A 21,351-nucleotide genomic window follows, 5' to 3' on the forward strand; every position below is an offset into this window, starting at 1 on the left:
TAGTGTCCTAGATGTTCATGCCCTAACAACCCCATTTAACTTAATTACCTTTTAAAAGACCTTATCTCTAAATACAGTCACATTTTGAGGAGCTGGGAGTTAGGACTTCAATGTATGAGTATCAAGGTGATACAATTCAACCCATAACATGCATACAATATAAAATATATTATCTTGACCATTTTTAAGTGTATAGTTAAGTGTTTGTTCCCTCATGTTGTTGGGCGTGTGTGTTGGGGATGGGGTGCCATTTTGTAATATGCCCAGAATATTCTCTTCTCCTAACAAGGCCTGTCTTTAAGATGAACTATTTCACCAAAGCCTAACTGACCCGAAGGAAGGAAAATACGGAGTTCTAGCCCCCTCTAGTCTTTCTGTCTCACCTAAAGGGAGGACGAAGAGATTGAGTTGCACTTGTAAAGGTCACAGCCTTCAACTGAGATCTAATCATCATACTTTATTATATTTCCCCTCCCCCTCCTCACAACTCAAGCATCAGAACCAAACCCAGATATGGCAGGGATACTGAAACAATCAAACCAGAATTTAAAATAACTGTGATTGCTATGCTAAGGACTCTCATGGAAAGACTAGTGAGCTTGAAGATAGGGGTCAATAAAAATGTCCAAAACTGAAATGCAAAGAGAAAAAAATATTGAAAAAAACAGAACATCCAAGAACCATAATACTATTACAAAAGGTAAAATGTACACATCAGTGAAATACCAGAAGGAGAAGAAAGAGAAAGGAATAGAAAAAAGAGCTGAAGCAGAAATGACTGAGAAGTCCCCAACATTAATAACAATGTATCCATTTTGGCTCTCTTGGCCATGCTCCAGCTAAGGATAGGCCAGAAATCCTAGGGAGTTAGATCCCAACAATAGCCCTCCTTCAGTGAATCGGTAGAAGCTGGAGGATAAATACCCCAGCTTCCTCACTCCTTGGTTGGGACCCCATGAGACATGTTTTACACTCTTTCCCAAAGTTCTTCGGCAGGATTCAGCCTCGATGCCCACAACAGGCTCCTGTTGTATCACATACCTTCTGTTGCCTTCTTTGCCTTCCCTGTCTCACTTGCCCATCTCCAACAGGGCTTCCTGGTATCACTTCCCAAATAAAAGGCTCACCCTCAAATCCTTGGCCCCAAGATTGCTTTCCAAGGTACCCAGCCTTGTTCGTTATGATGTATTACTTCTATGGTAGAGGATGATTTGAAAAAAAGAATCGCCCCATCAATAAGGTGTTTTCAAGCATGAACCTAAAGACAACATTTTAGCCAGTGTATTTATATCTAAATAGCCGTCACTTGATGTATTTGGAGAGCAGAGACTGGAAGATTTACATGAGGTAGAGTTCTTTGAGTTGGATATTTGATATTTTGGTGACCAGGCCCATTGTAATGCAGAAGCAGAGCAGGAAAACTTACAGTCTAGTTGTGGCCCCATTATCAACTGACCATGTGCCATATTTTTTTGTACCATAGGAGTAGAGCAAATAAAACGTTGTCCCTTTTATGCAAATAAATCAAGAGTATAAACTGCTTTGAGGTATTTGAAATTCAAGATATATTGTTATGGTATTTTTTGAACAGCTATGTGAAGTTTACTTTGTATTTTTACTTGACATACATTCATATTGCTGACTTTTTTTAGAGATGACCTTACATGCTGGGTAAATACAAAATTTGAATATAGTTTTAGATTATAAAGAAAGTGACTAAAACTCTGAATGAGAAAAAAATTGTCTCACTGAATTTAAGACCATCTTAATATTTGTGAAGGAAAAAAGATTAGAAGAACATGTATTAAAATTATAAAGTAATTTGTATATAAATGGATAAGCTAGGTTTGGGGTCTTGTTGGTTTCTGTTTTTCAAAATTTTGTTTGTATGATTACATTATTTTCATAATGAATACAGTATTTTAGAAGAAAGTTCGTAGAAGCAGAGAATACAAGATCTAATTAAAGGAGAGCTGCTTTAATATTCAGCTATCTGCTTGTTTAATTTGAAACTTCCACAATAGGAAAAGAAGACCCAGTAAACAACTGTGCAAAATGTTGTCAGCCACTGGGTTCTTAAGTAGAGTCTCTTCATAGATTAAAGCATATTTTTAATAAATTTTTAAGTGACATGTAATATAAAAGTGCAAAAATTGGATATACAGAGTTCAGTGAAATTTCAGTCCACTCACCTGTGTAAAACCATCCTGTTGGAGAACTAGCACATTCCCACACCCCAAAATCCCACCTCCTGCCTCTTCCTGGCCATTACCACCCAGTCGTCCCCAAAGGCAACCATCAGCCTGACTTCTAACCTCATATGGCTGTTTCTGAAGTTTATGTAAATGGAAATTATAGTATGTATTCCTTTGTGTCCCAGTTCTTTTGTTCAACCTAGTTTGTATAGCTCATTCCCGCAATTTACGACTATATCACAATTTATTTATCATCCTGTTCTGGGCATCTGATATATTTCCAGTTTCGTGTTATTATTAACAATGTTTGTAGGTTCTCGTGCATGTCCCGGGATGCACATATGGATATACAGTTCTGTTAAGGAAATGGAAGGAATGGAAGTTCTAGATCAGTGAGTGTGTGCTATGTTCAGTTTAGCAAAGATTCTCTGTTTTCTAAGGAGTTATCCCAATTTCCACCTCCACCAGAGTTGTGTGAAAGCTGGAGTTCGTCCACATTCTTCGTCGGTTCTCTTTTCTTTTCTTTTTTTTAAATTTATTTGACAGAGAGATCACAAGTAAGCATAGAGGGAGACAGAGAGAGAGAGAGGGAAGCAGGATCCCTGCCAAGCAGAGAGCCCGATGCGGGCCTCGATCCCAGGACCCTGAGATCATGGCCCGAGTCAAACGCAGAGGCTTAACCCACTGAGCCACCCAGGCGCCCCAGTACTTGGTATTTTCTAATTGTTCCCATTCCAGTGAGCAGATGTGGTATTTTGTGGCAGTTTCAATTGGTATTTCCTTCTTCACTAAAGAGGTTTAGCACCTTTTTTCCATCTTATTGACCATCTGTACAGCTTATGAAATGTCTGCTGAAGCCTTTTGCGCAGTATTCTATCAAGCAGTATCTTTTTCTTATTGATTTGTACGAGTCATTTATATATTCCGGATGCGAGTCCTTTGTGGGTTATATATTGTGCAGATATCTTCCCCCACTCTGTGACTGTCACTTCACTCTCTTCGTGGTGAATGTTGATAAACAAAATAATTTTTTTCTTAATGGCTTGTGCTTTGTGTGTCCTGTTAAAGAGATCTTTGCCTACCCTCAGATCATGAAGATAATTTCCTCTAATACCTTTTTGAAACTGTATTATTTAAATTTTCACATTTAGATCTACTGTGTACATGGAATATATGTTTGTGTTATGATGTGAAGTAAAGGTCAAGCTGCTTTTTTTTTTTAAAGTGAGGGTATTCACTGGACCCACCATCATTTACGGATGACTGTCCTTTCTGCACTATTCTGCTTTTCCAACACATAAAACAAGTGATTGTATATATGTGAGCATTTCTGGACTTGGGCTCTCTATTCTGTGCCGATAGATCTTCACAGATTCTTTTATTCATGAAAGACTTACAGAGGGAGAAAGGGAAAGTTTAGGGGCATTCATTATAAACATATATAAGTTATAAAATGTATTACTATCATTTTATTTGCTTTAATTTCAAAGTTACCTGTTTTTCTTTTTAAAAACAAACATTCAAAACCATCAGCTAATTTTTTTTTTTTTTTAGTTCTATAGATTAGTATAGATAAAAGGGTACGGAGACCAAATCCAGCAAGCCTCAAAATGATTCTCCCTGGGGTGCCTGGGTGGCTCAGTGGGTTGGGCCTCTGCCTTCGGCTTGGGTCATGATCTCAGGGTCCTGAGATTGAGCCCTGCATCTGGCTCTCTGCTCAGCGGGGAGCCTGCTTCCTCCCTTCTCTCTCTGCCTGCCTCTCTGCCTACTTGTGATCTCTGTCTGTCCAATAAATAAATAAAATCTTTAAAAAAAAAAAAAAGTGATTCTCCCCCGGGGTGCTTCATGCCAACTGTTGAAAGCACTGAGTTTTGAGTTTTAAAATTATTCCAACAAAGGTTACAATGCTTTATTAGAAACTCATTTGTCTAGAAAACAGTTTATATACAAACAATTTTTAGATTCCAATAATGGTAGCATACATTTCATAGTTTAAATGTACTGGGATATGACAAGTGGCACTCAACTTCGTTAGTATCTTTGGAGGGAAGTATCAGCTGCTTTGTTTTATTGTGTTTGGTTTCACACTGGTTTATTTAGGGGTTCCGTTTTCACTCCTCAGATTTTATGCATTTCTCATGTGCTTCTTCACTCGTTCATTCATCCATTTCTGAAGGGCCACTGACTGTTATCTTGGTCAGCCAACCTTCTTCATAATAAGATTTGTTGACAAGTCCTGGATTTTCTACAAGAGCTTCACTAGTTTCAGTTAATTCTTCTGATAAATAAGAGAGTTCACTAGCAGCTTTCACACTTTCCAAAGCACCAAACTCACCTCGCTTGTTCCATTTTGCCCAAACTTTAGGCAGACTGCAGTAAACATCTGTACAAAATTGCTATGCAAAATTACTGATTCCCACTCTTCCAATACCATTTTCTGTTGTTACCCATTTGTGCTGGGCTGTGAATTGGCACATGGAGAGAGTGGAGGGGAGCCTGGGTGCAGCGTTTGGATGGCCTGGTCCTCAGCCCCCAGGGGGCCACCCAACCTGGGCACTGGAATGGGCAGGGAAGGGGCGGGCAGGGGAGCAGTGGGCAGGGGCACAGCGGGTGCAGAAACGGTGAGCAGGTGGCAGCCCACGTGCACCTCACAGCTCCTAGTGCCATGTGCACAGAGGTAGGAGATGTCGACCACTTAATTTGAAATTTTTTTTCAAGTTTTTGAAATATAGATTTATGGCTCAAGCATTAACGTGTATATAAAGTTATGCAAATGTTGACCTGTGTATTTAATTTCCATCTATCCTAAGAAGTAACTACTGCTATTAGTTTATCTTTCAGATATTTTTAATGCATGCATAAGCTACTATGAAAATATATTTTTACAATGATAGTATGTTCTGTACACTCTATTACACCTTGCTGTTTTTATACTTAACATATCTTAAATATTTTCCCGTAATAATGCAAGAGAGATTTCCTATCCTTCTTACGGCTGCATAGTGTTCTATTACATTTCTGTATGGTCACTTAATTACCCCGGTGAGGGACATTTTGTTTGTTTCTAGTCTTTCACAATTATAAATAATACTACAAAAAGTACAAGTAATACTACAAAAAGTAGTCTTGCATGAGTGGCATTTTATTTGTGAGGGACTGTAATTGTGGGATAAATGTCCAGAAGTACATTGTTAAGTCAAGGGGTTTCCTTGACCAAAAAATGACAAATTCCCTGAGAGGTTCCAGGTTGCACTCTCCCCACCAATGGAGGAAGGTGCCTCTTTCTCAGGAACTGTGCTAGGATCTTCTAACCTCGTAATTCCGAGACAGGGCTCACACAGAGTCTTCCAGTCCAAGTCTACACTTATTAATTCAGAGGAGAGGCCACAAGCTGGGTCAAAGGAAAGCATCCATGGGCTTTTTGCTAAAGAGAGAAGAAAGGATGTCCTTTTTTTGCTCTGATTGTGCGGTGGAAGAATCAAGTAAGTCTGGAACTGCTAGGGTAGCCTTGTCTGCTACCAAGGGTAAGAGGTGTCTGGGAATCCTCCAGTCCAGGCAAAAGCAGGGCCGAGAAATGGCGAAGGAGGTGAAAGGGCACCTGAAACCAATCTTGCCTAAATCAAGAACACCTTAATCGTTCACTCCTTTTCTTTCTCTTTCTCTTTTCTCCTCCTCCTCCTTTTTTCATCTTCTTCACTTACTCCAATTTTAGGGTTTGTTTGGTTTTTTTCCCCTACAACTCACAGTCTAGAGAGACTTCAACACAAGTCTCCACCTTCAAGTTCTTAAAATAATTCGACGTTTTAGTTTACCGACCAAGATGCTCTATTTCTTCTTTTCCCTTCAGCTTCATTCCACTCTTCTTCCATTGTGGGTTTTCTGGTACTTAACTCTTAGTTAATTGATGGGTCATCCAACATTGAACATAATACCTCCAAGGTCCCTTTGTAGGGACTATGGGAGATGCAGTCCTTTCCCTTGAGGTGCTAAGGCCCTGGGGAGAGAGCCAGGCTTTTACACAGAGAAGGGTGATCAATGCCATCAGGAAATCACTAAATGCCTGATACAGTAAACAGGAGGCCAGAGGGAAAAGGCCTCACTTCTCCCTGGGGTAGTCACAGAAGAATTCACGGAGAAGACAAGACTTTTGGTTTTTAGGGCTTCAGATAGTACATTGACATGGTCCAAGATCAGAAAGTTCCTATAATATACAGGTTATAGCTTAACCATGTGGAAAGGGCACAGCTCAGTGACACTGAGTCCATTTGTATACTGTGTTACCATTCCCACCATCCAGACCCAGAACACTGCTGACATTGCACAACTGAGACCATCACCGTTAAGTGCTAACTCCTCCTCCCCACTCCCCACCAGGCCTGGCAGCCACCATTCTACTTCCTGTTTCTGTGAATGTGACTGCTCTAGGTACCTCACAAAAATGGAGTCAGACAGTATTTGTCCTTTTATTTTACTAAGCATAATATCCTTAGGGTTCATCCACGTTGTAGCATGTATCAAAATGTTCCCCCTTTATACCTTTTTTTTTTTAAAAAGAGGAGGGGCCGAGCTAGAGAGAGAGAGAGAGAGCATGGCAAGCAGGCTTCATGCCCAGTGTGGAGCCCAGTAGGAGGCTTGCATCTCACAACCCTGAGGTCATGACCTGAGCAGAAATCCAATCGTATGCTCAATCTACTGAGCTACCCAGGCGCCAGAATGTTCTCCCTTTTTAAGCTGCCTAATATTCACTGTATGTGTGTATCGCAGTTTGTTTAACTGTTTGGGTTTTTGAGAGTTTTTACTCTCCTGCTATCCCATTCCTTCCTAATTTATACCATCAAGCAGTTATCTAGAAGGTCAAGGCTTTATGTGACTCTTCTTTATTGGGCAGAAGGACCCACTGGCATGACTCTCTTTTCCCAGAGACTACAAGGAGCTGAACTTCAATACCTCCAGAGGCCAGAGTCCTCCTCCTCTTAGTTAACTTGGTTTCTTCAAAGAGACACTTCCTTTCAGGGCCCTTTGGGATTTCAGTCTTCTCAGCCCAGAAGTCCTCTTGGAACTGAGCTCCCCACGCTGGCCCAGAACCCATTAGCATCCAGCTGAGCAGTTTCTGGCAAAGGCCTTCTGAGTGGATTTTTTTCATGTCCCTGGCAGGGACCTTCAGGAAGTGCTGCCTATTCTCACCCTGCCCCACTGACTGGGTTCCTGAGGCATGTTGTTTTCGGGCCCACCCTCAGCTGTGTCCTTTCAAAGGCTTTATCTTCCTGGGACCCTTTGTGTTACCCTGGGGCCTTTGCTCAGTCTTTCACAGCAAAAGGCTGTGAGTAGTCTCTTTCTCCATTGCTTTTTTACCTTCTTAAAAAAACAAGGGGACAATTGTACTGTAAGAGAATGCCCTTGTCCTTCAGAAATACCGTCATGTGACACACGTGGTGAAATCACCAGGATGCAAAGGGCTGCGGGCAAGCCCAGGTCCTGGGGATGAAGGGGTAAAGGAGCACGGTGCCTCCGGTTGGCAGAGGATTCAGAAAAAAAATCCATCTATAAGCATATAAGGAAAAAGGATGATAAAGCAAATGGGTAAAGTGTTAACAACTGATGAATCTGCTGCTGTGCGTTGAATATCTCGTGCTCTGACGTTTGTGCGCTGAAGGCCCAGGCCCCTGGGGGATGGTATTGGGAGGCAAAGCCTTTGGCAGGTGATGAGGTCCTAAGAATGATAATGGGCAGAGTCCCTGAAAGTGGGATTAGTGCCCTTAAAAATGAGACCCAGAGAGCTCACCCCTTCCATCCTGTGAGGACCCAGAGAGAAGACAATTGTCAGTGAATGAGGAAGTGGTCTCCGGCCAGACACCAAATCTGTTGGCACCTTGATTTTGGATTTTCCAGTCTTCGGAACTATAAGAAATAGATTTCTGGGGGCACCTGGGTGGCTCAGTGGGTTAAGCCTCTGCCTTCAGCTCAGGTCATGATCTCAGGGTCCTGGGATCAAGTCCCACATCGGGCTCTCTGCTCAGTGGGGAGCCTGCTTCCTTCTCTCTCTCTCTCTCTCTCTCTCTCTCTCTCTCTGCCTACTTGTGATCTCTGTCTGTCAAATAAATAAATAAAATCTTAAAAAAATAGATTTCTGGGTTTTTTTTTTGTTTTTTTGTTTTTTTTTTTAAATATTTTATTTATTTGACAGACAGAAATCACAAGTAGGCAGAGGCAGGCAGAGAGAGAGGAAAGGAAGCAGGCTCCCTGCTGAGCAGAGAGCCTGATGCGGGACTCGATCCCAGGACTCTGAGATCATGACCTGAGCTGAAGGCAGCGGCTTAACCCACTGAGCCACCCAGGTGCCCCTAGATTTCTGTTTTTAAAAATTATTTTTTTTTTAAAGATTTTATTTTTTGACAGAGAGAGAGAGCACAAGTAGGCAGAGAGGCAGGCAGAGTGAGAGGGGGAAGCAGGCTCCCCGCTGAGCAGAGAGCTGGATGTGGGGCTTGATCTTGGGACCTTGGGATCATGACCTGAGCCAAAGGCAGAGGCTTAACCCACTGAGCCACCCAGACACCCCAGATTTCTGTTTTTATAAACCACTCTGTCTGGGGCACCTGCGAGGCTCAGTCCGTTAAGAGTCTGATTCTTGATTTCAGCTCAGGTTGTGACCTCAGGGTTGTGGGATAGAGCCCCCTGTCTGGCTCAGTGCTTAGGAGGGAGACTGTTTGTCCTTCTCCCTCTGCTCCCTCCCCTCACTCATGCTCTCTTTCTCTAAAATAAATAAAAATCTTTAAAATATATTAGGGCACCTGGTGGCTCAGTGGGTTAAAGCCTCTGCCTTTGGCTCAGGTCATGATCCCAGGATCCTGGGATAGAGCCCCGCATTGGGCTCTCTGCTCAGCAGGGAACCTGCTTCCACCTCTCTCTCTGCCTGCCTCTCTCCTACTTGTGATCTCTGTCTGACAAATAAATAAATAAAATCTTTTTTAAAATATGTGTGTGTATATATATATATATATATACTACTCAGTCTATGGTATTCTGTAACAGCAGCCCAGACAAAGAGGGAAATTCTAAACACAGCAGATTATCTGATACGTTTATATGAAAAATTGGATTGAAAGGCTGTTGGAGGGTGTGTGCCAGAGAAAACAAATTAAATGAAAAACCAAGGTAGATATTAACTATGGGGAAGGGGGGGGGAATTGTATAAACAATGAAACAAAAGCGCAGTAAATCAATAGGCTCAGCATTCAGTTGCTCCCAGTGTTTGCTGATGGCCTGCTATGGGCCAGGCTTGTTCTGGGGCCCCGGGGGTCATAGTGGTTAACAAAGTCCCTTCCCTCAACAAATATGTAATCAGGATTTACATCAATAAATACATAATAAGATGTCAAAGGGTGTGTGTGTGTGTGTGTGTGTGTGTGTGTGTGTGTGTGTGTGGTAAGTCTGTGAAGAAAAGAAAAGCTGGAAAGCAGATGGAGGGAAAATAGTCTGGAAAGACTTCTCAGATCAGGTGGTATTTGAGCGGATCCATGAATGAAATGAGGAAGGATTTCAGGCAAACATCAGGGAGGAGAGTGTCCTGCTAGTTGGAAGAAGAAGTGCAAAGGCCCTGGGACAGAAGTACGCTCAGCGTGGTCCCCTGTTGGAGGAACCAGGGAGGCCGCTGATGCCTGAGAGGAGTGATGGAGAGGGAGACAGGCAGGGGAAGAGGGAGTCAGGTCCTGTAGGATTTTGTAGGACCTGGCAAAGACCGGAATGATTCAGAGTCATAATGAAGTACACACGGGGTACTGATCTCACTGAAACTTGTGGTCAGAGGACGGAGGTCGTGCAGAAATGTCAAACCCTCACTTACTGTAACCGAAAGTCAACAGAAACCATCTGAAGTTGGTACAAGAAATATGAGAGTAAGCGTATTTGGAAATATGGAGATAGATACCAGAAGAAACAGCTGAAAGAACTGACCATGGTGCGTCTGGAAAGGCAAGAGCAAGGCGTGGCCAAAGAGACCATTGCTGACCATTATGAGCATTTTAGTATCATGTGATTTTTAAAGACCATATGCCCATGTTGCTCTGACAAAACCAAAAACAAAACAGGAAACAAAACCCTCCAAAAACCCAAGCAGTGACCTCCCGTTTCCTAGTTTGACAGGCGATGGCAGGGATGACCGTCTGTGACATGGAAGGTTTGCTGTGATTGCCCCTCGGAGTTTTGGAAACTGCTTGGAAAAGCCCTGAAAAGGCTGCTCCCGCCACCCCAGTGCCATCAGCAGGGGTGTGAAGCAGATCTCTCTGGAAGCACACCCTGGGCCTGCCCGCTGCTTCGACTCTTCCTCACCAAACAAGCTTGGCTCCTAGAACCAACTCAGTTTAGTGATAAGCAGCAGCCACAGATGGGGCAGGCTGGGGACTGTGATAAGGGGTGGGACAAGGTTTGAACTTCAAACCAAACCGACCAAGGCCTTCTTGCTCTACTTCACAATGCCATGGGTCCTGTTCAGTGGAGAAGTTATGAGAAAAGAGAAATTAGGTTCCCTGAGTGTTCACTGTGCTGTTTATGTGCTGGAGGCTTTACATACATTTTTTCATTTAATCCTCACAAGCAGCCCTGTGAGTTTAATGCCGCTAAACCAGATACTGAAAAAGAGTTAAGATGGTAAATGTTATGTGTATTTTTACCATAATTTAAAAAGAACAGTGACAACTTTGTGTGGAAGGTATTATTTCTGTTTTCCAGAAGAGGAAGCAGAGAGGCTCAAGAAGTGAAATACCTTGTTCCAGTTGCCCAGCCAGTAGGTGTCAGAGACAGGTGCATCGGGCTTCGATGGCTTTCTGCGCTGTTGGGAGGTCTCCGTGATAAAGCAAACGCTAAATGAAATGGAAGGAATAAGGTCTAGGAGGAAAGTGTAGCCTTTCTTTAGTCTCACAATTTTGTCAGCTACCAGCCTGGTGCTCCTCCCCAGAGGAGTGGGCCAGTGGGGGGTGAGGTATACCAGTGAACATCACCCCCCCCCCGCCCCCACCTTGGAACTCTGGGAGAAGCTCTTCATCAGTCTGCTTCCAGCCCTGAAGGCCATGCGGGGGAGGGTCTGCAAATGTCTGCAGCAAATGAACTTGCAGCCCTGAGACTTCTCAGATACTCCACGGGAGGCTCCTCTCACTTGATTTCAGGTTCTGAAGTAGCTGAATTTTTAGATGATGCAAATCCGATTCTTTCCCTGCAGGAGTTGGAGGAAATGACAAGTGCTTGGTAGAGGGCAAAGAGAGCATCAGCATATCATTAAAATGCAGTTGGGAGAGCAGAGTGTGGGGGGGGTGCTTGGGAGGGCAGGTGAAGGGGTGAAGAATAATTAGGATAATAACACCATCAAACACTTCTGCAAAGCATGCTGTGTTTGCAGGCACCGTTCTAAGTACTTTCTGTGTATTAATTCATTTAACTCTCATAACCATGCTATGAGGTTATTATCAGCTATTATTAGTTAGCTAGATAGTACACAGTTTATAAAGCATTGGGTGATCCTGTATGCCAATTTCTACCTAAGAAAAGTATTATTTATAATAGACAACAACTAGAAGCCACTTGAGTGTCCAGCAACAGGGAATATTAAAACCATGGAATTTATGTAGACATAATGTCATCTCATTACCTCCCTTAATCTTTACAACAGTGCCAGAAGAGAGGGCCTAATAGGAGCCCATTTTACAGGTATGGAGACTGAGGCTGAGAAGCCTTATAAGGTTAGATTTAAAAGTAGATTTGAGGGGCACCTGGGTGGCTCAGTGGGTTAAAGCCTCTGCCTTCGGCTCGGGTCATGGTCCCGGGGTTCTGGGATCGAGCCCCGCATCGGGCTCTCTGCTCAGCAGGGAGCCTGCTTCCTCCTCTCTCTCTGCCTGCCTCTCTGCCTACTTGTGATCTCTATCTGTCAAATAAATAAATAAAATCTTAAAAAAAAATAAAAATAAAAACAAAAGTAGATTTGAATGAATGAATGAATTTGAAACCCAGCCCAATCTAACTTTGGGACCCAACCTTTTCCCTATGATGGAAGATCAAAAGTACTGCACAAAACTGCCATTCACCAGGATTACAGTCATATAAAACCTGCGGCTGTGGGCAGATGCCCACATGACTACACTAGATGAACTAAGGAAGGGGGTAATTTGAGCAAAGTAGGTAAAGTTACTCTCTCTGAGTAAGATTCTCACAGGAGACCCAGGACAAGGCCCTCTTCCCCCCCACTCTCACTGGCAACAGCCCCGTTTAGCTGTCCTCATACTGTGTGCCACTTTGAGCATTGGGGCCTTGGTGTCCTGGGTTCCAAAGGGAGAGAGGTGACAGAAAACAGAACTTTTCCTTTCTCAGGTTCCCCTGGGACCTTCAGACCTGCCCTGATACTCGATTTGCTGAAGTCACACCTGCCTGAGCAAGAGACCGTGGCCAGGGTGTCTCTGAGGCTGACCTTTCGGTTGTGTCCCACACCTCTGGGAGCCCGGGACCCCACTCACGCGGTCTCCTCCCTGTGTGGACCCTGTGTCCCTCCTGTGCACTATCAGTGGTCCAGGGTGCCTTGGGTGACACTGGGCTCCTTTGACCCAAAGCAGACCTCTCACCCAGAGCCTGTCAGCATAGCAAGTTTACACATGATGGCAGAGGGGAGACAAGACAGGTTGGCACTGAGGCCACACCACGTCCTCAGCTTTCTCGCCAGGCCTGGCTTCCCGCCATGTCTCTGGCTCTTCTTCCTTTCTTTCTCAGGTCCCCTTGACTCTTCTCTCTACACAAACCCAGGTAGGAATTCCTCCCTCTGCTTCACGCAGAACCCCTGCCCGCCTCTCCCCGCCGACTCCACTCCCACAGGTCACACCAGCCCCCAGGAGATTCGGCAAAGGTTTATTCCTCCTTTCTTAAGAGGAATTCTAGTGACAACTGTTCAGGGAAGAAAAAAAAAATTGTTTAAGCCATTTCAGTCATCGGAGGTCAGCTTCCCCAGAAAACAGACTACGAAACAGAGATTTGTGTGTAGAACGCTTAAAGGGACATGCTCTCGGAACAACCCCTGTAAGAAACAGGGGAAGCAGGACTAGACAGAAGGAGACGTTAAGCTTCCATGCACTCGCAATGAGTCTTTACCCAATCTCACAGAAAGTTCTGGAGTTGGAATGGCCCCTTGGAATTATGCCATTGATCCAACGGGGTCAGGCCTTCGTACTCTGCTTTCCACACATGCGCTCACTGGTCATTCATTCACTGTGGGTCAGATGGCCCAGTCGGCTAAGGACCAGTCCAGTTAGGGACATAGCAGGCCAACTCAGCAGCTGGGGATGGAGCGCCTCCCTCCCGTAAAGGTGGGACATGGGTGGCACCACAGCAACCGCTACAGTAATAATAATTTTTTTAAAGTGTGAAACAATCTCAGTGCCTCTCTGTTGGGGTTTTGATAAATACCTAATGGTACATCCACACCCAAGAATACTATGTAATTGCTAAAACTTAGTTTGTTTACCAACATAGAGTGGTAGTCAGGATATATTCTTAAGTGAAAAAAGTGAGTAGCAGAACAGAACTACCTCATAAATCTGGTTTTATGTATAATAAGCAAATAGTCTAAAGGGAGCCCAAACTTTTAATACTACCTCTGGAGAGGTGATTATACCAAAAAAATTAACAATAAACATTTATTGTAATAATCTTGAGAGTGAAACTTTTAAAAAATATTTTTTATTACTTTTTAAGGATTTATTGATTTATTTGAGATGGGGAGGGGCGGAGGGAGAGTGGGGGAAGAGCCCCAAGCAGACTTCCCACTCCGGCGCGGAGCCTGACCTGGGGCTCGATCCCACAACCCAGAGATCATGACCTGAGCCAAAATCAAGAGCCAGCTGCTTAACTGACTGTACCACCCAGGCACCCCTGGAACGTTTTATTTTTAAGTAATCTCCACACCCAGCATAGAGGCATATCCTCCAGGACTGAGCCAACCAGGCACCCCAAGAATGAAACTTTTCTAGAAAAAAAAAAAAATCCTAGCCAACTGAAAGCAGGTAGCTATTGATGAAATGTAAGTCAAGGAAGTGACTTTTCTTGCTGCTGACTTGAATTTCTCCCCCCATCAGTTTTCTGTAAGAAATAGTGTTTCTCCTTCCTCAAGTTGTGTGGCAGCCCCTGTGGCTCCTGAGCTGCTGTCACATCCCATGTGATGCAGAGGTGGCTGCAGGCATCTAATGGGGAGCCTATTGGCTTCGTGTCCAGTGTAGAGGTCCAGGAGGAGCTGGGGTTGTCCAGCTTCCCCAAAGCCACGTGACAAATTTCCAGGAATCCTGGGCGGCTCCCTCTTCACCCGCCATCCTTGTCATCGTGGTCGCCACAGTAACAAGGACCACTTATTGAGACTTTGCCATGTGCCAGGCGATATTCTTTATAATCGGTACCGCCTTTCTTCCTTATGACAGTTTTCCAGATGATTGTCTTAGTTTCCAGGCAAGAACCTGAAGTCTTTGCCCAACTTTGTGAAAATGCTACAAACCAATGAATTGTGCACCGTACGTGGTGACTTTTGTGGTGTGTGACTACCAGGTCAATAAAGCTGCTTTCAGAAAAGAGAAAACTGGGGCGTCTGGGTGACTCCATCAGTTGAGTGTCTGACTTTTGGTTTCGGTCAGGTCAAGATCTCAGGGTGGTGGGATCAAGCCCCCCCTCAGGCTCCATGCTGGGCATGGAACCTGCATGAGTCTCTCTCTCTCTTCCTCTGCCTGTCCCCCATTTCCCTCTCAAATGATAATAATAAGAAGAAAAGAAAACTGAAATCTATATAGATTAGATAACTTGCCTGTGATCACAGAGGTACAAAGGGGCAGGACGGCATGAGCAAGAAGGAAGCAGACAATGGAATCTGGGCAGTGTCTGTCACCCCAGAGCCTCCTGACTGCCTGAGGTGGTCTGTGGTTCTCAGTGTCACTGACTACCCCGGTCCGCGGAGACAACGGGTCTGGAGTAGGGAAGCCATCTGGGCAGTGACTTGGTGGTCTTCTCGGAGAGGGGCTTTCACAGTGTGGGGTGGGGAGGGGCTGGTATGAGAGGGAGTGAGAAAAGTAACATCCGTCACTGGATGCCCCATGCCCAAAACTCTTGAGGTGTGCATGAGGTGGAACAGGGGCCCAGGGAGCTGCTGGGGTTTGTCTCAAATGTCCTGGGAGCATTGAGCTAAGGTCACAGAGACTGGGATGTGGGGTGGAAGCAGTTGATGGAGGGGCTGCATGGGGCTGGGTCCTCTATCTCTGTCTTCCCCCATGCTGGAATCTGTCCTTCTGCGCAGCCCGCATGCCTTTGGAGCAGAATCCAAGCCAGGGGCATGAGGGTGGCTGGAACTACACGTGCCTGTTCTGCTAACTAGACCATCAGCATTATCTTGAAATAGTTGGTGTGAAAAAGTTTGATGGGTTTGAAATCCTTTGCCTTATCACAAGAAATTTCCATAAGAGCTGTTAAACTCTTTAAAGATAATTTCAACTGCTGTAAAAATTTGAAGGGTGATAAAAACACTTTAAAATTTTTTTATCTCCTTCTTGGGCAAAATTTCTCATTGATGGTGATAACCAACAACTTGAATAGATCATTATTTTAAAATCTCCATTGGCAATTATTTATTGCCATTATAAGGCATATAAAAAAGATTTAAAAGAATTATGCCCGTGCTATTTTTACTATCCTCACTACAGACCAGTGCTGGGCCATGAGGCAGCCACTGGCCACATGTGGCCACTGAGCACTTGAACTGTGCCTGCTCCAGATGGAGATGGGTTATATTCCACCTACAAGTAAAAATACACACTACACTTAGTAAGAAAACAGGAATGCAAAATATCTCATTATTAATGTAATTATTATTTAATAAAATATCTCATTATTTAATTTTATATTACATATTGAAATCATAATATTATGGATATATTAAGTTAAATAAATAGACTATAAAATTTTTTTAAAGTATGTTCATGGAAATAAGCTCAAGTTTCTCATTAAAAATTTGAAAATATTTTATTTGGAAAATTTTATACAAATTCAGTATTTAATATGTTCTCTAATGACTTTATATTGTATTTTTATACTTCTTTAATATAAGGAAAACATAATTACTTTTTCCATCAAGTCCCACACAGATGTCCCCAAATCCCCTCCAGTTTACTGGAGCGTGCTATAATAATGTGGATGTTTCCTACGAGTGTGATGGCATGAAATTATTTCAGAGAAGGTATTTTTGAGCATCTATATTGTTCAGAAAGATCCTTTTGAATACCTTGAAGGCTTATAAAAGGCATTTTTGTGCATCTCTCCATGCCAGGCACCATGCTGGATTCTGGGGATGCACAGCTGTGCATATGCCATCATGTATTAATATATATAGTGACAATGGTGGGAGGGAAATCTTTGTCGTCCCACTAAGGAAAGGAGCTCCCAGCAGCCTTCTCTGTTGGCTGCAGCATCTTGGTGAGACCAGCCACAGGGCAGTGGGCCTGGAGGCCTCTCTGAATGGAGTGAAAAGGAAAGGTGGGGGCCTTTTGCTTTTTTGAGCTTTATGTTGAAGGAGGGCTGCTGGCTGGCTCCTTACGGCATGTTTCCACAGCATGAGGCTTCCTCTCTGTCCTCCCATAAACTCCAGAAGGCCTGCCTCAGCTGCCCAGCGTCTGTGCAAGGGTTTCCTATAAGCATATGCCTGAGACAAGGCATGTCACGAAATCAGAGGCCAGGCTACCCGGGTGCTTGTAAACTCGGTTATTTTTTACATGTGTGACTTTGGCAAAACATTCCGTTCTCGTTATGGGCTAGCCTGATGCCAGAGCTGACTTTCTGTTTCCAACTTGCCCCCCCCCCCCCGGAACCCCCGCATTCTCTGTGAATGGCCTCTGCAATGCAGGGGGCCGCCCCATGCCCTCACTTGCATAATTTGAGATGCAAGCATTTTCTCAGCTCTTCCGAAGCAGAGCCTGGGAGACTACCCATCTGGAAAATCGTCAGAGAGCTCTGAAGGTGACGGAAATCAACATTAGATCCCAGACTATGGAGTCACTTCCTGGAAATGCAAAGAAACAGTAGGGCATCTGTTCCGACGAGTATTACTTTCTCAAATTCTGTGTGGTCTTGGGCCTGCTCTGTGACGTCATTTCATCATAACTTTCTCCGACTTTGCCCCGAAATACCCATGTAATTGTGCCTCGAGCAATTGATGTACAAGTGAAGGTATCGGTATATACATTATCATAAATATTATGTATATGTATGGATGTACAGCAGAAGTGATATGCTTAATCATAAGAAGTGTTGTATTTTATCTATGTTTAAAAAGGAAGGAATTTGCTCAAAGGCAAACCATCTAATGTAACTAGGCAAGGAAGAAGCTTTCAGGACTTTCAAATATTAACTGTTTCTCCTGTCTAGGAAATGCTATAAAGTTCAAATTAGTTAGGAATGATGTATGTTTTTTGTTTCAAACACCTAAGACATGCTTTTCAGATATTTGTATTGCCATATTCTTTTAATTTTTTAAGACTTTATTTTTAAGTAATCTCTATACCCAGGATGGGGCTCGAACTCACAAGCATGAGATCAAGAGTCACATGCTCCACCAACTGAGCCAGCCAGGCCACCCCTATATTGCCATATTCTGTTTTTGGTTTTGTTTTTTTTCTTTTCTGAGAGAGAGAGAGAAAAAAAAGAGAAAACAAGCAGGGAGGGGCAGAAGGAGAAGGAGAGAGAATTGTAACTAGATACCCTTCCCGGTCTGCTGAGTACAGAGCCTGACCTGGAGCTCAATCTCAACCGTGAGGTCATGACCTGTGCTGAAATCAAGAGTTGGACGCTTAACTGACTGAGCCACCCAGGCTCTCCATCATATTCTTAACTGAATGCTTTGAAGGACTACATCCAATTCTGCACCCATACCCCCTGGTATTGCTTTTTAGCCTTCCTGGAAATCAGTGTCTAAAAAACAAAGACTTACTCAGAACTTGAAAAAAAGAAAAATGTGTTGTATTGACATGACAGGGGTCATAGGTATTTCTTACTGTTAACTTGTTTAAACATTTTTTAAAAAGATTTTATTTTTTTAAAAATACTCTCTACACCCAGTGTGGAGCTCGAATGCACAACCTAACATCAAGAGCCACATGTTGCACCAGCTGAACACCCCAGGTGTTTTGACTATTAAATAAACATTTAAACCTTTAAAAGGTGTCCAGTTAAAGGGAAAAACTGATAAAGCCCTTTGAATAAAGCCTGTTAAAAGAATTTCAGCCATTTAAATGCGCAACAATAGGGGAAGACTTAAGTAAGTCCCAGTAGAAAGGACAGTTGTCATCATCATTTTCACTTTATCAATGAGAAAACTATAGCACAAAGACCCAGTAAGCCACTCAGCAAAGATCACAGAGCTAGTTAGTGGCAGAGTGAGGATTTGAAGATTTTATTTATTTATTTGAGAGAGAGACAGGGAGAGAGAGCATGAGTGAGGAGAAGGGCAGAGAGAGAAGCAGACTCCCCATGGAGCTGGGAGCCCGATGTGGGACTCGATCCCGGGACTCCGAGATCATGACCTGAGCCGAAGGCAGTTGTCCAACCAACTGAGCCACCCAGGCGTCCCCATAGTGAGGATTTGAACCCAAGACTGTTGGGTCCTCAACCAACTGGCAACCTATGGGTTACCAGACAACACACTGGCCCACAACCACCGCAAGTTTTCACAGCCAAGCAACCATGGGTGGGGCTGTCATAGTTAGAACCTTCTAAAGGGGAGGCAATTTCCAGCATCTCCCACAGCATTGGGATGTACACCCAGTTTGTCACACAACTGTACTTCTAGGACACCCTCCAGGAGAAATGCTCTGCCTATATATAAAGCTTATTGTACAGGTGATCGAACCATCGTAAGTATCTGCTAACAGAGGAACAGCAAAGCCAATTATGGTACTTCTGTAGATGAACTATTTGGGCAGCTTTCTTAAAATGCAGATCCCTATGCACCAGTAAGGAAATATCTCCAACCTACACTGTGACACGAAAAAGCTAGTGGTGGGGTCATTAGTTAAAAAGCTGTCTTGTGGGGCGCCTGGGTGGCTCAGTGGGTTAAAGCCTCTGCCTTTGGCTCAGGTCATGATCTCAGGGTCCTGGGATCGAGCCCCACATCGGGCTCTCTGCTCAGTAGGGATCCTGCTTCCTCCTCTCTCTCTGCCTACTTGTGATCTCGGTCTGTCAAATAAATAAATAAAATCTTTTAAAGAAAAAAAAGCCGTCTTGTCTGAATCGTAGAGAAACATTTGTAAGGATAGAAGCCAAACTGTTCAAAGTGGTTTACCTCTGAGGCATTGGTGGGGGGGGGGGGGGGGATAAGGAGGAAAGGGAAAATGTTGGCTTGTCCTCTATATAATTCTGAATTTTCTAATTCTTTACGGTGAGTGTGGGTTACTTCTATAATTAAAGAAAAAAAAACACTACTATGGAAAAAATGTTCCTTTTGTCGACCAAGTTTTAATGATATGGGAAAATATTGTAACAAGTGAAAAAAAAAAATCAGAGCCTGAAATTATGTATACGAGTATGATCTCAGCTGCAGAAAAATGCACTTAAAATCTGGAAAGGAAATGTATCAAAATGTTAATAGGCACTGCCTCTGGGTGGCAGGATTATAGGTGGATTTTTTTTCTGCTTTACTTTTCCATACTTTCTCAATGTGCCTTATTAGTGTTAGAAAAAGAAAAAAAAAAAAAAGAAGAAGCAGCAGGTCTGCCAAAGGTGTGTAGCAGGTTGTAAAACTGAAGCAGCCTCTGGCCAGGCTTGTGGGGGGGATGCCCCCAGATTCCTGACCCACCAAGGAGCATGTTCCCTTTGCGGAGAGGGCAGATGAGGAGTAAAAACAGGTTTTCTTCTCATTTTCTGATTATCCACTTACCTTGACGGAGGAAAATGGAGTCTCCAGGCAGAGACGGGGAGACTCCTGACGGTGAGGTTTCCGATCCTCAAGGGCAGGGCTGGGCTTTGCGAGGAACGGGAGGATCACCGTGGCTGTAGGGGTGCAGTTCAAGCCGAGTGACTGGGTGCAGGTGGGGGAGGGCAGGCGGGCACCACACCAAAAGTTCTTGTGTTGTCCCCCAGAGACAGCGGGGGCACTGCCATGACACAGTGCAGAGCTTGGGGTCACGTGGTGGTGACGGCGGCAGGGAGCGCAGCTCTGTCACTTGACCCAGATGGGCCACTTCTTGAAGTGTCTGAGACTGCGGGGGCACTTTCCGGAGCAGTCATCATGGCAAGGTGGAGGACTCTGGAGAGAAGTATCTTGAAAGAGTACTTCTTTGAAAAGTGATTCTTTCGGTAAAGAGCTCTTGGTCTTTGTGCCAGTTCCGGGCCTGTCGGGTGTGCTGTTCCTTGCTCTCCTCCTGCTCCGCCCTGTGATAGACAAGGGCTGCTTCCAGAAGGCTGTTTGCACGCCTCCTAGGTCCACTGACTTTGGACTCAAAGTGGCCAGCGGGAGACACTGTGCAGAAGCTGGAAGACGGGAGGCAGGGGGAGCCCGGGGGGGGGGGGTTCTCCTCCACACTCTCTGCCTCCGGTGAGGTCTCCGGCAGCCAAAGAGCTTCCTCTGTCACACCAGCTTCCACTGAAGAACACTGGGTTCCAGGTACGCCCCTCCTCTCTTTGTCCCCTTGAGGACTGGGGCAGTGCGCTTCCTGCCGCCGCGGACCCCTGCCTGCTTGGCTTCCCAGCCAAGTCTTCCGTCACACGTGTAATCAATCCTTGCCTTGAATTCCCTCTATTCAAGGTGCTTTCAGTGGTTTCTGTTTTCCTGGCTAAATCCTAAGCTAATACCTTCCTGGTCTAGGGCAGTTCCCGTAAAGAGAACCTCCAGATGGCCATATCGAAAAAGACTTACATGAACGCTGCTGGCTTCCTCCCTTACCCTGTCCCCCAGGCTTCTCGGCCTTTACTTTATATGCAGATAAACTGAGGATCTTGTTAAATAGATGAGAGGCCAGGCTCGAGAATCGAGAATCGGTGTTCCAACATGCTCCCACCTGGTGCCAATACTGAGTAGCCAGGCACAGAGGCTTCTAGAACTGTGTGCCCTGTAAGAGCTCAGCGCAGTCGTTCTCTACAGCACCGCCGCGAGGGGGTATAACAC

General features: G+C 44.3%; 2 long non-coding RNA genes across 3 annotated transcripts in view; one reads left to right on the forward strand and one right to left on the reverse strand.

The window, feature by feature from the left end:
• LOC309845745 overlaps positions 1-21,351 on the forward strand; it is a 413,192-nt gene that overhangs the window by 70,974 nt on the left and 320,867 nt on the right. The window lies entirely within an intron of this gene.
• LOC309845739 lies at positions 5,910-20,512 on the reverse strand. 2 transcript variants are annotated; one of them, XR_014301483.1, is made up of 4 exons: positions 20,125-20,511; positions 11,206-11,400; positions 10,954-11,050; positions 5,910-6,396 (listed from the first exon to the last, which is right to left on the reverse strand). It is a non-coding gene; the product is annotated as an uncharacterized lncRNA (long non-coding RNA). The 2 variants fall into 2 exon arrangements; XR_014301482.1 differs by having other exon boundaries at positions 10,954-11,400; positions 20,125-20,512.

The sequence above is a fragment of the Mustela nivalis genome (genome assembly GCF_964662115.1).
Source record: "Mustela nivalis genome assembly, chromosome: 12".
Classification (NCBI taxonomy): Eukaryota; Metazoa; Chordata; class Mammalia; order Carnivora; family Mustelidae; genus Mustela; species Mustela nivalis.